The 16,892-nt window shown below is 45.0% G+C and overlaps 1 pseudogene; it reads right to left on the bottom strand.

Moving 5' to 3' along the window:
* Window positions 1-528: 528 nt before the first annotated feature.
* LOC123578089 lies at window positions 529-14,224 on the bottom strand (annotated as a pseudogene).
* Between the last annotated feature and the right edge of the window lie 2,668 nt (window positions 14,225-16,892).

A 16,892-nucleotide genomic window follows, 5' to 3' on the forward strand; every position in this document is an offset into this window, starting at 1 on the left:
CGTTTAAAAACTAAACTTAAATGAAATGAAATGAAAAAATAAAATAAAATAAAATAAAATAAAATAAAATAAAATAAAATAAAATAAACTGATTTGGAAAAGTTTCAAAGAATTTCACACCTCACCACCATGTGGCTCATGCTGCAATGTCACAGCGATGACATACTGCATGTTCTGACATAGGCAGTAGTTCTCAATAGGCCATGTGCTCCCCTTATGTCACATTACCTATTACAGACCAGTGAATTCTTAGAGATGAAAAATAACAAAAATTCCAGGACACAGTGTATTTTGATAACATACAACATCAGAAATTGTTCTGAAGAAGGTCTGAAAATACTCTTTTAATGCAAGCCTGAATCTTCAAGCACATAAAATACATTTCTTATGCACAATTCAGCATCACTGGAAAAAAATACCCATCACCAATCCGTGATATACATTTTTTTTTCCTGATACACATTTTTAATGAGACCCAAAATCTTTGTTCAAGCTTTCCTACAAGGGATTCTGCATTTCAGTGGCCATTCATTTTCTGTATCCTTTTTTTGTCACCTGCAGGTGTATCAGAATCTGTAGAATATTTGATAGGGAAATGATACCCATGATGCTATCTGCCTCATTCACTCCCAGCATCCCATGCACCTCAGCCCACTATATGCTGTCCAGGATACTTCTCCAGATTACTGTAACTACCAATAAACACGAAGTACTGTGAGAAGTGCTAAATGGCCTGGGACACTGTTATATCTAGGTTAGTGTAAGTTGTTTTGTTTTGTTTTGTTTTGTTTTTTTAGCAGCAAGGTTAATTACATCAGATTTGGAGCAAATATCTACACCTTTCCCTGACTCATGCAATATAGACAAGCCTGATACTTGTTTTTCTACACAGATGTTCAAGTCTCTACTGAAGGGAGTGTACGGGTGGATGAAGGTGATGTTGTGGTGGGTCCCAAGTGCAAGAGCTTCTGGGTCCTGCTTCACAAAGGCAGGCTTTGGTATATCAGACATGCAAACCTGATGAACTTGAGAATCCATTTGTGGGTAAGCATAGGAAGAGCATTCCCACTTAGAGGATCAACAACTTGCAATGTGTGGATTTTCATTTTTAATCAACAAATATACAGCATGAAAGAGGCTTGCATCTGGAGCTGTATTCACTGAAGGTCAATGTTTCTTGTAAATAAACTCCCTCCATGTTTCCATTTCATGTTCCTCTAATTCATAAGTGTGTACCATGAATGACAGATAGTATCTATGTAGTGGATTTATGAAATCTAATTGTTAGCATTCCTACAAGACTTTGTTCTGAATTCTCCCACATTCGCACTGCTGGAAAACCATTGGCTTCTAAGGCAAAGATGGCCTTTCTAACTTGTCATGTAGTATGAGAGACCACAAGCTTTGAACTGGTTGGACTGATGTGGTGACACTTGTATGACCTCATGAAGTGCCTGGAAACCCACTTTCTGAGTCTTGCGACTCTTTTTCCAACTAGAATTTCTCCAGCGTGCCTGATTCCTGGTCTTGGGGCTGCAGCATGAGGAGGTGGAGGTCAGGGATGATCAGTTCATCTTTGGTGGTGCTCCTCCTGCCTCAGGGGTGGGGAGACCAGGGTGCAGGGGGGATGCTCAGTGGGCACTCCTGTGCAGGTGGAGCTGGAGACATGGGAGTGTGCGTGGGGAAAGAAGTGGGAATGCTGGGGCGGAGGAGTGGGAGTGCAAGGATAAGGTGAAGGGGACGTGGGGGTATAAGAAGAAGTGAGGGATGCCAGAGAGGGACTGTGGGCACATGGGTGCATGGGGAAACCCAACCAGGCCATGGATGAGGTGTGACCAATGGAACACGAGGGTGTGGAGACAGGAGTGGAGCTATGCTGGAGAGGGAATATGGGTGTGTGGAGGTGTAGATAAGGGAATTGGGAGGGTGGGAAGGAAGGAGTGGGGGAAGAGTAGGGGTGATGGGAAGGGGAGACTTGGGATGCAATGGGGCAGTGCAAGTGGGGAATGCAGAGTTGTGAGGGTGCAGGGGGAGGAGGTGGGAGTGGGACTGTGAGGGAAATGGGGGTGATACCCAGGGAATGTGGGCTCAGCGGTGTCTGGAACAGTGCGAGGGTGGAGGCAGAATGCATGGGGTGCTGGTATTCATGCTTATTAAGGTGGAGAGGCATATGAACCAGGCGCTTGTCAGCCCCTCCACAAAGAAAGAAATCCAGCAGTTCTCCCCCCATTTGTGGGAGTTCTAGCAGTGGATCTTTTGCCTTCTGGTTTCTCTTTTCAAATGCAGCTCCTTATCTGTGTCCCAGGGCAGACAAATCTGTTACAGCCCCATAGAACTATCACTCCACACCATGGTCTGTAGGCTGGAAGTGGGGTCCCCTGTGTTACTGGGTCTCTGTCTCTCTTGCCTCTGTCTGTGCTGTCTACCTTTCCTTGTACAGAATATATATGGAGGGTCCTCACCTCCTCTTCAGGAGGAACTTCTCTATAAATAGATGTAAATGTGTTGTGTCCATGGAGGAAGTGAGTTTACCTCCTCACCTTTAGTTAGGTGAGTTAGGTCCCTATCTTGGAACCCCGACTCACTTCATAAACTTGCTCAAGTTATTTCACTTGTCAGAGTCCCAGTTTCCTGTCTGTGAAACAGACTTTTTCTTTGTTTTTTGAGGATCCAATAGGATTACATATCTAAGGTGACTGGCACACAGTAGGTAGTTATTAAATGTTTCTTCTTCCTCTTGTCCAACACAGTGATTTCCAAAACAAATGACCCTTGTTTTTGCAGACACAAAATGCTCCTCCCACCCTTGATGTCTGAAATTTCTGAGCAGAGTTTGAGAAGACCCACCCTCTTCCTGGCCTTCGCACCTCACAGGTCACTTTGGCAACTTTACCTGTGCCAATTGCTTGCTTTCTGTCAATCTAATCACCTGAGATGTGAAAGTGACTGACTCCAGCCTCCTCTATCAATCCTCCTCCTTTGGAGGAAGCTAACTTCAGAATCCATCAAGGTTCATGAATAATTTAGCATCCAAGAGAAATACTAAGAGTTGGACCTTCCCAAGGGTTTTAGAACCCCACTGCTAATAGTTTGATTTTTGGAGAAAATGTCAATAGAGGACCTATGTATGTTTTAGAAGTTGAGTACTAAAGGTTTAACAAAGCTATAATGTGGGTTATGAGCATCACACCCTGAAGAGAATTTCCATCAAATCTGGGAGCAGGAGTCAGATGTGAAATGGACATGAACAAAAGGGCATATTTGTTAAGTGTCCACAGTGTAAGCTTCACCGGATCAAGGAATTGATATAGAAATTTTCTGTTAACCTTCTAACAATTCTACAAAGTGGCCATTTCTTGTTTATCCCTGTTTTATAGATAAGAAAAATGACATTGCTTGGGCTTCACTTAACATATAGAGGTGATATAGCATGATGCATAGTAGGAGGCTATAGAGCCTACTGAGCCTGGGTTCACATCATAGCTCCACTGCCTTCTAGCTATGTGACACTGAATGAATTATTGAACCTCTCTGATTCTCAGTCGTGTCATCTACAACATGGAGAGAGCAATGCCTACCTCATAAATTTGCTTGAAGATTAAAATGACATAACAAACCTAAAATCCTTAGCAGTGTTTTTAGCACATGGTAAGCACTCAAGAAATGCTATTTTTATTTTTACTATTATGGATGTTATTGCCACAAATTGTGGGCTATATACATGCTTTCCTGAAATCTAAATCCTTCTGGATTCAAAATGGGAAGAAATAGAATCATAACCATATCTAAACGAAAGCTGCTCACATTCTTTCCTTCAAGATTCTTACAACGAATGCATTATGGAGCTAGAAGGCATTATGTTAAGTGAGACATGTCAATCAGAGAAAAACAAATACCATATGATTACACTCATAGGTGGAATTTAGGAAACAAAACAGATGATCATATGGGAAGGGGGGAAGAGGAGAGAGGGAAACAAATCACTAGAGACTCTTCATTATAGAGAACCAACTGAGGGTTGATGGATGGAGGTGGGTGGGAGATAAGCTAGATGGGTGATGGGCACTAAGGACAGCACTTGTGATGAGGACTTGGTATTGTATGTAAGTGTTGAATCACTAAATTCTATTCCTGAAACCAATATTGCAATGCATTTTGGCTAAGTAAAATTTAAATTAAAAAAAAAAAGAAAAATGTTCTTGACTTTATTTATTAATGCCAGACATGGTTCTGGGCACTGGAAAAAAACAGAATAAATAAGATAATTCCCTTTAGGGGATTATAGACTAGAAGAGTAAGGTAAATTCTCTTGTTTGCCCCCAAGTTTTCACCTTTCTTTCCTGGACATGGCCCTCCCCGTGGACCACATTTACTTTTCTTTTCAAATGGGTTTGGATATATGACTTGCTTTTGTCAATGGGATGTGAATGACATTGTTACAAACAGAAACTTTAAGGATCCAGAGTTTGGAGCCAAGTTTTGCCACAAAGTGGTTGTGAGGTCGTAGGTCAGAAATGGTCTATTCAGAAATAGCTGTGTGTAGACACTGCTTCCATTTTTCTATCAGAATGGAACTCACCTCAGCAGCTGGCCTTGAGTTCTAGAGGAGCCAATGTATGTGAAAAATGTTGACTAAGATGGGCAGGTTGTACTTTCTCAGAGCCATGGAGACCCCTGCTCACCCTTTGGAGAATGCAGTTAGTAGTGTGGTGCAGTGGTAACTATGATCATGAGCTGTGCATCACAAACACCAGGAAACTCTTCTTTTGCATTCCAACACAACTATTTATTTAAAGCTGGTAGACACCTTGAATGTCATGACACTCCCACTCTAGGATCTGACTCACACAACAGCCCAGCTTCCCTTCTATGTCCTCCTGGGATAGTAATGTGTGGTGACCTCTCTCCTTTGAAAATGTGGCATGGAAGGCAAAAATTCCAAGGAAGCACTGAATTTGGAAAAAGAATCTTTGAAGCTCAAAGACCTAACCTGCCCCTGACATCTCCATCTCCAATGTGGAAGACCTCTCAGACTGGAGGAGCTCAGCCTATGACTTCTCTGCTCTCAGGGGCTGGGACTCCTCCTTTTGTATCAGCCCCCTCCTCCTCCTGTTGGACCATGTCCAGGGAGCCCTCTGGCATTGTCTTTCAGTCTTGTCCTTCAGGTACGTGAATTTAAAAAGCATATTTTTCTTACTTTGATGTGCTTTCACACACACTGTGAGGGAATTCTTTAGCTGAGACTTTTTTGGAGAGTTATTTATTACTATCCCTGTCTCCCTGCCTATGTTAAAAGCCATTTGTATAAATCTGGGCTTTCAATCAATTCTCTCAAAGCTGTTTCTATGGCTTTCATTCCTAAGGACAGCTTCTGAGCTGCAGGCCTTTCTCTGGTCCTTAGTCATGGCAGCCTTTTTTTCACTCAGGAGAGAACTCCCCAAATGATAAAGGCTCCCCAAGTGGTGTGTTACCAGGACATCAGGCTGAAGTTGGCCTCAGACCTGTAGGTCATGGATCCATCAGAACCTGGGCACAGTGACCCAGTGTTGGCACTGTACTCTGAATGGCTGCAAGCAGCCAGGTCTTGGCATCTAGCCATGAATCACTGACATGTGAGAGGGAACAACCTCTACCTTCCTTACCACCCTGAAAGAGCGGATCTAGTCCAGCTGACTCCATTTTGTTCTGTGTCCTCCATCTTGAGTGACTATGTCCCCAACATGGCCCCCTTTCCGGGAAAACCGCAGAAAGAAATTCCCGCTCAAACCTCAGACCACGCCTCCTCCCGTTGAATAACTTCCCGCTCACCCATTCAAACTTCCTGTTCAAACCACGCCCGGCAACCTGCGCAATGGGACTCTGACCCTTCCCCAGCCAATCGGCTGAGGCCACGACCATCACCCCACCAACTGTCCCTGGATCCCTATAAAACCTTTGTGCTTTTGAAACTCGCTCTCTCTCTGGCATCTCACTGCTGCATTGGTGCAGGTAGGGGATTGAGCTTGAGCTAGCTCGAATAAAGGCTCTTTGCTTTTGCATCAGACTCGGCTCCCTGGTGGTCTTTGGGGGTCACGAATTCTGGGCATAATACATCCCACACCTGACACTCTGCTGGAGGGGGAATTTTTATCTGGGAAGTAGCCTCAAATTCTCATGTCTGTGTACAGATGCTCCACTTTTCTGGGTTTGGGTTGTTCTTCCTTCTCTGTGTCCTGACTTTTCATGTTTCTTACAGAGTCACTGAATGTCTTAGGGTAGAAGGGGCCCTGGGACCAGTTTGTCCCTTTCTGGCAATGGTGGAACCACTTGGGGGACAAGAACCTGGTCATGGCCAGGGTTGGCAAGAGGCAGTGGGAGGTTTCTAAGGCCCCTGTCCTCACTGCTTGCAACTTCTGGGCTCACATTCTTGGAAGGCAGCATTGGGTGGGATGGTTGGGGACTCCTACAGCCAGCTCCCTGGACCAGGCAGTGACGCTGAGTTGCACAAGCTGAGGAGGTCTCTGGGAATAGCAAGATAAAGCCCGGGGCTGGATTCTAACTATGCATGTTGGTGGGTCTTAGAGGGTGGCATAGGGGTAGGCAGTTGACCTTGTTGTGTGGAGGTCTGCAGGGGCACAGAGGTACAGGGGTCCTTCTGTGTGCACTGGAAGTTTCCCTTTGCTGAGCAGGGAGTCTGGTATGGAAACTGTGGAATTAAAGAAGGAAGGTGGGCTGGTGTCCATGGCTCCCTGAGGGCAGGTTGGGGACTGCCCCTTGCTGCATTTGCGGTCAGGAGCCATTGGCAAGGGGAAGGGGAGGGGAGTGGAATCCTATGGGTGCCTGGATTTTATAAAGTCCTGACCCTCCTAACATAACCACAGCACCCTGTATGCAAACACCAGGCTCCTCTCAGTACAGTCTCACTCCTATCTCCGTCCAATCACCAGGTAGCTTTCAGCACCAGATGGCCTACAGGGTCAATCACCAGATGGCTACCCACTCACCTCAGTTTGTGGACAATCAGCAGACGACTCTCACTGTGGGCTCACTTCTGTGCCCAACCACCAGGCAGCTTACATCATGGCCTCACACAAATGGCCAATCAGAAAGCAGCTCTCACTGCAGTCTCCCTCCTGTGTCCAATCACCAAGCTGCCCTCAGCATGGTCTCGCTCATGTGACCAATAACCAGAGGGCTCTCAGCATGGTCCCTCTTATGTGTCCAATCCCCACGTGTCTCTCAGCATGGTCCCTCTCATGTGTTCAGTCAGCAGGTGGCTCTCAGCAAAGACTAGCTCATGTGTCCAATCAACAGGTGACTGTCATCACGGTCCCTCTGTTCATTGACCAATCACAAGGTGGCTCCCAGCTTATTCAGGCTTGCATGTCCAATCACCAGGCAGCTCTCACCCCCACTCTCCTGCCCTCATCCTCCGTGGGGCATCTTGGATCCCTCTGTGGAGGGACCAGCAGATGCACATCCTCTCTCAGGGCAGGGCCTTACTCCTTGTGGTCGACTTCCTGTCCCAGGTGAGAAACTGGAGCAGGGGAAAGTGACGTGAGGCTCACAGGGAAAGATGTCCTTGTATCTGGAAACAAAATATCAAGGAGCCAGCAATATTACCAAGAAGTCATAAGAATTCTAATCAACCTTAGTTTATTCATTCATGTAATTAAATTTTGCACTTAAAAATTTTAAATTAGATCTGGAATGTTTTACCCAGTTCAGTTTTGACCTTAAAATTAACAGAAATCTGTTCTCTAGAATCTTTTTCATGAAACTTCTTGAGAATGAAGCATTTTTGCAGGAACACTTTTATGAAAGGTTCTGAGTCAAAGAATAATTGTGAATTGTAAACGACTTAACATTGGTGTGGTTAAAGGTTTGATTAGAGTTAATTACAGGTCAATTGAAGAAATTTGGTTACTGCAAATATTTTTAAGACAGTAACTAGAATTACAGGTGTTAACAATACATGAGGAGGTATTATATCTCTAAGAATTGCATACAGTTTCTGGGATGTTGTTATTAATAGCACTTATCCACATAAATAAAATCTAGGAAGGATTAGAGTCACCTGTTTTATGATACTTCCTGTATAATTTGACATGATTAAATAGGCTAATTAGTTGAACATCTCCGTTTTTATAGGAGAAAGAATAAATTCGTTTTGATCTTAACCAGCTTGACCACACACTAAAATTTGTTCTGAAAGATTCCTTTTCCACAACACTTCTACAATGTTTTTAAATTCAGATTTTTCCTAAGTTTTCCCTCTTTAAATAATCAGCCTCATTTTAGGAAACAATTGCTTTTTTTCTTTTCTTCAACATACAATGATATCCTTTGCTTTTCTTTAACTAAAGCATTCATCCTACTTTTCTGCAAGGAGAGATGCCTTCTTTATTCATTCTAGTAGCTTCAACCGGATATAGAATTCTTAACCCTTAATTCCTAACAGAACGAAGTGGTAAGCAATTACGAACTATGGGCTGCACCTGTTCGAAGGGAAATTTTTTGAATATATTTCCTGAATCCTAGAAACGTGTGCTTCTTCAGTACAATCTTTCATTAAAGCACAAGACATGTTTACTAAGAGACCCAAATTTATCTTTAGTTTCTCTGTATTGATGAAGCCAAAAGTAGGTAAACCTGTCTTCAATAATGAAAGTTTCATTATTTCATGTTATTGGAAATGATCCAGATATGCAGTAGATAATTTAACTTAAGCCTTAAATTCTCTCTAATTGAAGATTTCAGGTTACCAAAAAGATGTGAGGAAACCATATGAAAATTGTTCCTATAATTTCTGGTGTGATGTCAGAGTGAAGTGGACACAGCGGGCCTGGAGGTGAGTGAGGTTGTGGCCACTGCTGAGGGGTGAGATGGCCCTGGGTCAACGTGGAGGTCCTGGGAAACAGCTGGATGAAAATGCAGGTGCCCATGTTCTATCCCATCACAGGGAATGACCCACTCTGGAGGTGGGGAACATGCTTTCATGTGCTGCTGATGGGATACAAAGGTTGAGACATGCTGTAAGGGTTAAATTGTAGTGTAGGGCTGATGCTTAGCTTGAAAAATAACAGCTTTGTGTTGACATTGAAGGTTAAGAGATAACAGCCTTGCTTTACTCTTATAAATTACGCCTCATACTCTTGTAAATTAGGCTTCACCAATTAAAGGAACAAAAGTTCAAAGAAAAGAGCATCAGAGGCAAGGTCAAGGAGATCCACTGGTTGCAACTTAGAGGCAGAAAGTCTAAAGTAAACACCTCATTAGGCAACTGTTTCTAACTCATCTGGAAACTGTTTCTTTGTTCTGTTCCCAGGTGATGATAAAACGATGTGATCGGTTTTAAAAACTCTGTACCCCGGCTGATCGGGGCCGCACTCTTATCAAGAGTGTTGGTCCCTATCGGTCGGCCTTGCCTCTCATTGTAATAAACTTTGTTGTGACTGTCACTGGTGCCCGTAGCATTCTGTTTCAGGAGTCGTGTGGATGCAACATTTGGTGCATTGGCCGGGAAAGTTAAAGGTCTGAAACAGGGCCCTTTCCTTGGATTGTTCTGCGGGAAAGTTAAAGGTCTGAAACAGGGCCCTTTCTGCGGATTGCACTGCTGACCCCTGGGAAGAAGCTCGGGATTGGGAGAGGTAAGGAATTCTTGGGGACGCTGGTGGACCCCATTTGGTTTGGTTTTTGTCAAGAAGGATCCTATTTTCAGGTGGCTGCCACGGCCTACTGGCCTAGAGATCTCAAACTTGTGTTTTCTTCGTGTCTTAATTGTCTTCTTCCTGTTGACTGTCTGTGTGTCCTTGTCAGTTCTGCCTATCTTTGTCATGGGTCAAAATCAGAGTACCCCCACCCCTCTGAGTCTCATACTAACCCATTTCCAGGACTATAGGAGCGCTGCCTCAGTTTTCGGCCTCCACGTTAAGAAGTCAGTCCTTCGAACTCTCTGCGAGGTGGAATGGACCAGCTTTCAGGTGGAATGGCCTCCACAGGGGACCTTTGACCTTACATTGATATATAAGGTTCATGATATTGTCTTTTCTAGGCACGAAGACCAAATCCCATATATTGGGGCATGGAGGACCTTCATCGAAAACCCTCCAGATTGGTTAAAACTTCTCCTTCCCCTTTCCCCTTGCCTCCCTAAAGTACAGGCTTTACCACTCAAAGGCAGCCCATCTGGAGCTCAAAATAAGAATCTTGACGGGACTAAGCCGCTGCCCCCTCTATCACCTGCACCAGAGGAAGAAGAAGAAACTTACCGCCCACCGCCCTATAGTTCTCCCTCAAAAAATACAAGTCAGGATGCTTCAGATCAGGAGGCAAGCCTGAGTCAGGACACTCCCCTGAGCCCATCTCATACCCGGTCAGGAACTCCCTTTCATCCCCCTCCCACTGCCCTACCCCTTCGTCCAGGGCCACCCCTGCAGGGTGAAGTCTGACCCTTTATGACTTATGTACCCTTCTCCACTAGCGACCTTTATAATTGGAAGCTTCAAAACCCCTCATTCTCAGAGAAACCCCAAGTATTAATTTCTCTTCTTGAAACCATATTTGTGACCCACCAGCCAACCTGGGATGACTGCCAGCAGCTCTTGCAGGTTCTCTTCACCACTGAGGAGCGAGATAAGATCCGTCGTGAGGCCCAGAAATTAGTGATGGGGCCAAACGGGCAACCCACCGTGGATCCTGCTGTGCTGGAGGAAGTTTTTCCTTCCTCGCATCCTGAGAATTGGGACCCAAACACTCCTCACGGTAGGCAATCATTAACCCTATTTCGCCAGACTCTACTGGGAGGTCTCTGAGCAGCCGCCCGCTGGCCCACAAACATGTCTAAGGTAACAGAAGTAATTCAGGGAGCTGAGGAAAGCCCCTCAGCCTTCTTAGAAAGGCTCATGGAGGCATACCGCACCTTTACCCCTATTGACCCTGAGGCACCTGAAAACAGAAGGGCATTAAATCTGGCTTTTGTCTCACAGGCAGCCCCAGACATTCGGAAAAAGTTACAAAAATTAGATGGGTTTGAAGGAAAAAATTTATCTGAGTTAGTTGAAATAGCCCAAAAGGTTTTCAACAATAGGGATTCTCAGGAAGAAAGACAGACAAAAAAATTAAGCAGGGTGGTGGCAGCCGTCCTGGATGCCCGTGAGGGAAGAGGACCTGGAACGCCCAAAGAATTCTGGTCTGGGCAAAAGAAAAAAGATAAACAAAGGGTTAAAGTGTCACTAGGAAAAAACCAGTGTGCATACTGCAAACAAGAGGGACACTGGAAAAAGGATTGCCCCAACTTAGCCCAACGCAAAACTCAGCCACCCCAGGTATCTGTGATGGGAGTCAATTACGACTGATGGGGCCACAGCTTGGTGGCCCCTTCTGAGCTGTTGGTTACTGTTAATATAGGGGGCCAAACTAAGACCTTCTTGGTGGACACTGGGGCAACATTTTCAGTTCTAAAACAAGATCCTGGCCCCACCAGGCAAGGGGCAACCCTGGTACAAGGAGCAACTGGGTCCCAGACTTGTAAATGGACCACTGAACGACAAGTAGATTTAGGCCGTAAAACTATTACACATTCTTTCCTAATCATGCCTGAATGCCCCTACCCTGGATTACTAGGTAGAGACCTACTGCATAAACTAACGGCTTCTTTGAAATTCACTAAAGGTGGAATAACCAAGGGAGTTCTGACTCAGTGCCTGGGACCTTGGCGCTTATTTATCCAAACGGCTGGACCCAGTTGCTTCCGGGTGGCCCCCATGCATTCAACAAATTGCCGCCACCGCACTTCTAGTTAAAGATGCAGACAAACTAACCTTGGGGCAAGCATTGTCTGTCATGGGGCCCCATGAAGTGGAAACTTTACTGCGGGCTCCCCCAGAGCGATGGCTGTCAAATGCTCAGATTACCCAATATCAAGCATTGCTACTCAACCAGCCCCGAATACATTTTTGTGCCCCCACCACCTTAAACCCAGCCACTTTGCTACCCGAAGGACAGAATCCCCCTCTGCACTTTTGCCCAGAAACCTTGGCAATGATCTCGTCCCTCCGCTCTGATCTTACGGACATTCCCTTACAGGACCCTGATATCAGCATGTTTTCAGACGGCAGTAGTTTTGTGTTTCAAGGGCAAAGGCATGCCGGTGCTGCAGTGATGACAGATCATGAAATTTTATGGCAACAGACCCTTCCCCCAGGAACTTCAGCCCAACACGCAGAGCTCATCGCACTAACAAAAGCCCTAAAACTCAGAAGAAACAAGTCAGTTAACATTTATACGGACAGCCGCTATGCTTTTGCAATTGCGCATGTACATGGATCCATTTATCAAGAGCACGGTCTCCTCACAGCAGAAGGCAAGGCTGGCAATCATTCACTGCCCAGGACACCAAAAAGGCAACACCCTAGAGGCAATCGGAAACCGCCTGGCTGATGCAGCAGCCCGAGAAGCTGCCCTAACTAAAAGTGAAAGTGCCTTGGAGCTACCGATCTTGACAGAGCCCTTGCTTCCACCAGAGCCCAATTACACTCCTAAAGATTTGGAGTGGATTTCCAGAAAAGGGGGAAGTAAGATGCCAGGACAAAAGTGGTTTCAGGATCCTGAAGGTAAGATACTCTTACCTACGGCACTCGGGCAGCACATGGTGTGTCAGCTCCACCAAGGGACTCATCTAGGAAAAACAAAGATGGTGGAATTAGTGCGTAAAAAGTTCAGGGCGCAAGGGCTGGGAAAAGAGATTGAAGAGATGGTTGAAAGGTGTGTAAGTTGCGCCCAAGTAAATCAGGGTGCAAACAGGAAGGTTTCAGAAGCTAAAAGAGATAGAGGAATTGAGCCAGGCCACTTTTGGGAAGTAGATTTTACTGAGATTAAACCAGGGAAATACGAATATAAATACCTGCTCGTTTTTGTAGACACCTTCTCCGGGTTGGTCGAGGCATTCCCCACTAAATCAGAAACGGCTCAGGTGACAGTTAAGAAATTATTAAATGAAATAATTCCTAGATTCGGGCTGCCTCTGAGCATAGGATCAGACAATGGCCTGGCCTTCACGGCACAGGTGTCCCAGGGTCTAGCCCGGGCATTGGGAATAGATTAGAGATTACATTGTACATATAGACCCCAGACCTCAGGTCAAGTAGAAAGGATGAATCAGACTGTAAAAGAGACCTTAATCAAATTGTCCCTGAGACAGGCGAAAATTGGGTTGATGTCATGCCTTTTTCCCTTTTGCGAGTGCGTTGTACTCCATTTGTCAAGGGATTTTCCCCTTTTGAAATTTTATTTGGCAGACATCCACCTATCCTGCCAAGGCTAGGAGACAACATAATGGAACAGTTGGAACAGAACCACTTGCTGGCTTCACTCATGGCCCTGCAACATGTATGAAAGGAAATAACCAGGGCCTTGAAAGAAGCCTTCACTCATCCTCCTGTTCTTCCCCAGCCTTTCAACCAGGAGACTTAGTCTAGGTCAAGAGGTACAAGCCTAAAACCCTGGAGCCGTGCTAGAAAGGACCACACACGGTGATTCTGACTATGCCCACGGCCGTGAAGGTAGATGGTGTCCGAACCTGGATTCATCACTCTCAGGTTAAGAAAAACTGCCTGAAGGTGGCAACACCCCAGACTGATAGAGATCCAGATAACAAATGGCAATGGAAGGTCCAAAGTCACCCAGAGGATCCTTTAAAGATAAGACTGTTGTGGGCATAATAATAATTGTCTGGGTTTGTATGATGATAAGTGTGGGGGACTGTACGGAATTGCATCCCCTATCTTTTTGGCCATACCAATGGGAATTCAGGGACACTGTCACAGGGAAGGTGATAGCATCTAATACCTCTTCCACTGTGCCTTGTTTTTTGTTTGATTTATGTGACTTGGTGGGGGACTCATGGGGGACCAAAATTTCAAAACTGTAAGCGAGCAAGTAGACGAGACCTAGGCTACTTGGAAACTTCAATTTCTCGGCTGGAACACCAAGTAGACTCTTTAGCCGAGGTTGTATTACAAAACAGAAGAGGACTTAATTTACTCTTCATGAAGGAAAGGGGCCTCTTCGTGGCCCTCAGGGAAATGTGCTATTTTTATGCCAACAATTCCGGAGTAATCCAAGACACTCTCAGTTTGGTCAGGGATAATCTTAGGACCAGGGAATGTGCCAGGGAGGCCAGCAATAATTGGTATCAGAGTTTATCCTCTTGGTCCCCCTGGCTCACATCACTGCTCACCGCCATAGCTGGGCCACTGCTATTGTTACTTCTCAGGTTAACTATTAGCCCATGCATTATCAATTGGTTAGTACAGTATGTCAAGAGGCGAGTTGGTAAAATAAAAATTATGATGATTAGGTCCAATTATGTCCCCTTAGTTCCTAATGGTGAATCAAGGGATTGATTCACTGACAAGAAAAGGGGGAAATGTAAGGGGTAAATTGTAGTGTAGGGCTAATGCTTAGCTTGAAAAATAACAGCTTTGTGTTGACACTGAAGGTTAAAAGATAACAGCCTTGCTTTACTCTTGTAAATTACGCTTCATACTCTTGTAAATTAGGCTTCACCAATTAAGGAAACAAAAGTTCAAAGAAAAGAGCATCAGAGGCAGGGTCAAGGAGATCCACTGGTTGCAACTTAGAGGCAGAAGGTCTAAAATAAACACCTCATTAGGCAACTGTTTCTAACTCATCTGGCAACTGTTTCTAACTCATCTGGGAACTGTTTCTTTGTTCTGTTCCCGGGTGATGGTAAAACGATGTGATCGGCTATAAAAACTCTGTACCCTGGCTGTTCAGGGCCGCACTCTTATCAAGAGTGTTGGTCCCGATCCATCGGCCTTGCCTCTCATTGTAATAAACTTTGTTGTGACTGTCACTGGTGCCCGTAGCATTCTGTTTCAGGAGTCATGTGGATGCAACAGCTTCTCCCTTTGATCTCTAACGCTGACACTCTAGACTCTCCTCACTTGTATTCTGTCTACAGGCTGTGTATGGACCTCTCCCAGTCCCATAGCCTGAAGTAACAACAATGAGTTACCTCCCAATCTTGTCTCCCAGCTTGGCCCTTACCCCGGTTCCAGACATGGACAGCCAGCTTCCTACTTATCGGTCTGAGAGGCAACTCAGGCACCCTAGGTCGAATGCAGAGCTCCCAGTTTCCCCATTCTGCCTCTCAATCTCATATTTCCCAAGAAAGGCACCACAGCCACCCATACAGTTAACACAGGAGGGGCAAATATAAACAAAAAGGGCTTGGGGTACAGGAGGTGTGGATATAATCCTCTGGATTTTATATGTACGTCTGTATTGTTCAGATTTCTTCCCAATGGATGTGCACTATTAAAAAAAAAAAAGAAAAAAAACACCTTTATTTTTTAGAGCAGTCTTAGGTTCACAGAGATTTTGAGAGGAATGTACAGAGTGCCCATATACCCCTGCCCCCCACATCCCACATGAGACAGGAGCATGTTACAATGTTGAACCCACACTGGCACATCATGATAATCCCAAGTCCAGTTTACAGTAAGGGTCACGCCTCTGTTGTACAGTCGATGGGTTTGGACAAATGTGGAGTGACACGTATCCATCATTATATCATGCAGAGTAGTCTCATTGCCCTACAAATCCTCTTTGCTCCACCTATTCATCCCTCCCCTCCTTTGGTGAACAAATGATTCATCATCCATTCAACAAATAATGTTTTGCTTCTTCCTTTTATGCAAGGCATTTTCTAGGCACCAGTACAGTGAAAAGCAAGACAGATAAAGGTCCTGCTCTCAGGAAATTTGTACTCTAGATGCAGAGCAGAAATAAACAAGAGAACAAATAAGTGAACAAGATAAATTCAATACTGTGAATTGACAGGGACTATCCTGGGAAAGTGTAGGGTAGGGTATGGATGGAGACCAAAGAAGGCCCTAGAAGAGAGGGTGACATTTTAATGAACCCTAAGTGACAAAAAAAAAAAATTCCAACTGTTCAGGGGTGCCTGGCTGGCTCAGTCAGAAAAGCATCCAGCTCTTGATCTCAGGGTTGCAAGTTTGAGCCCCATTCTAGGTGTAGTGATTACTAAAAAATGCATAAATAAAACTTGAAAAAAAAAAAGCCAACTGTGCAAAGATCTAGGGGAGGAGCCCTGCAAGCAGAGACAGCAGTGAGTACAGAGGCACTGAGTTAGGGCAAACTTGGTGCTTCCAAGGAAGGAAAGACAAAGAGGCCAACAAGTCTGGGGTACGTAGATACAAGAGGATGACAAGAAGGGAGGACAAGGTGGCCGGTCATGTAGGGTCTTACAAGTAGAGCAAGGAGTACATGCTTCTTCCTCAGAGTGACTGTTTGTGTTTTAAAAAGACAACTCTGTTGCCTCCCCCACTAAAAGGAATCAGGGTCCCTGAGTGATCCCAGATGACCCTCGTGAAGCCAAAGATACACCCCAGTAATGCACAGAACATTGAGAAATGATAAATCACTGTCTTTTTAAGTCCCTAGGTTTGGCGGTGCTTTGTTATGCGTCAAAAGATAACTGATGATGTTCCAGCTCTGTGATTTGAGTTACACTCCAGCTGCCCTCCTCTGGGGGTGAGAGACAGTGCTGAGCTGAGGACTGCCAATGTGGGAGAAACACCTTAGTTGCCCATGACACTATGTACTTCAAGGATAGTTGGGTACATAACATCAAAACACTGGAAGTCCTTGTGAACTCTAACCTTAAAACAAGATGTATGTTCTGGGCCTGACACTTCTAAAAGTAGTCCAAAGCAACAAGACTTCCTCCTAACCTGGGGAGGGTGTGGTGGTGTCCCCATGTATCTCTGGCACTCAGATTTTCATCTCTAATACTCAGAACAGGACTCTTGGAGGACAATGAATCCCATAACTCAGGGCAGGAGAAAAATCATGATGGCTCTGGA

This window comes from Leopardus geoffroyi, chromosome A1, assembly GCF_018350155.1.
Source record: "Leopardus geoffroyi isolate Oge1 chromosome A1, O.geoffroyi_Oge1_pat1.0, whole genome shotgun sequence".
Classification (NCBI taxonomy): domain Eukaryota; kingdom Metazoa; phylum Chordata; class Mammalia; order Carnivora; family Felidae; genus Leopardus; species Leopardus geoffroyi.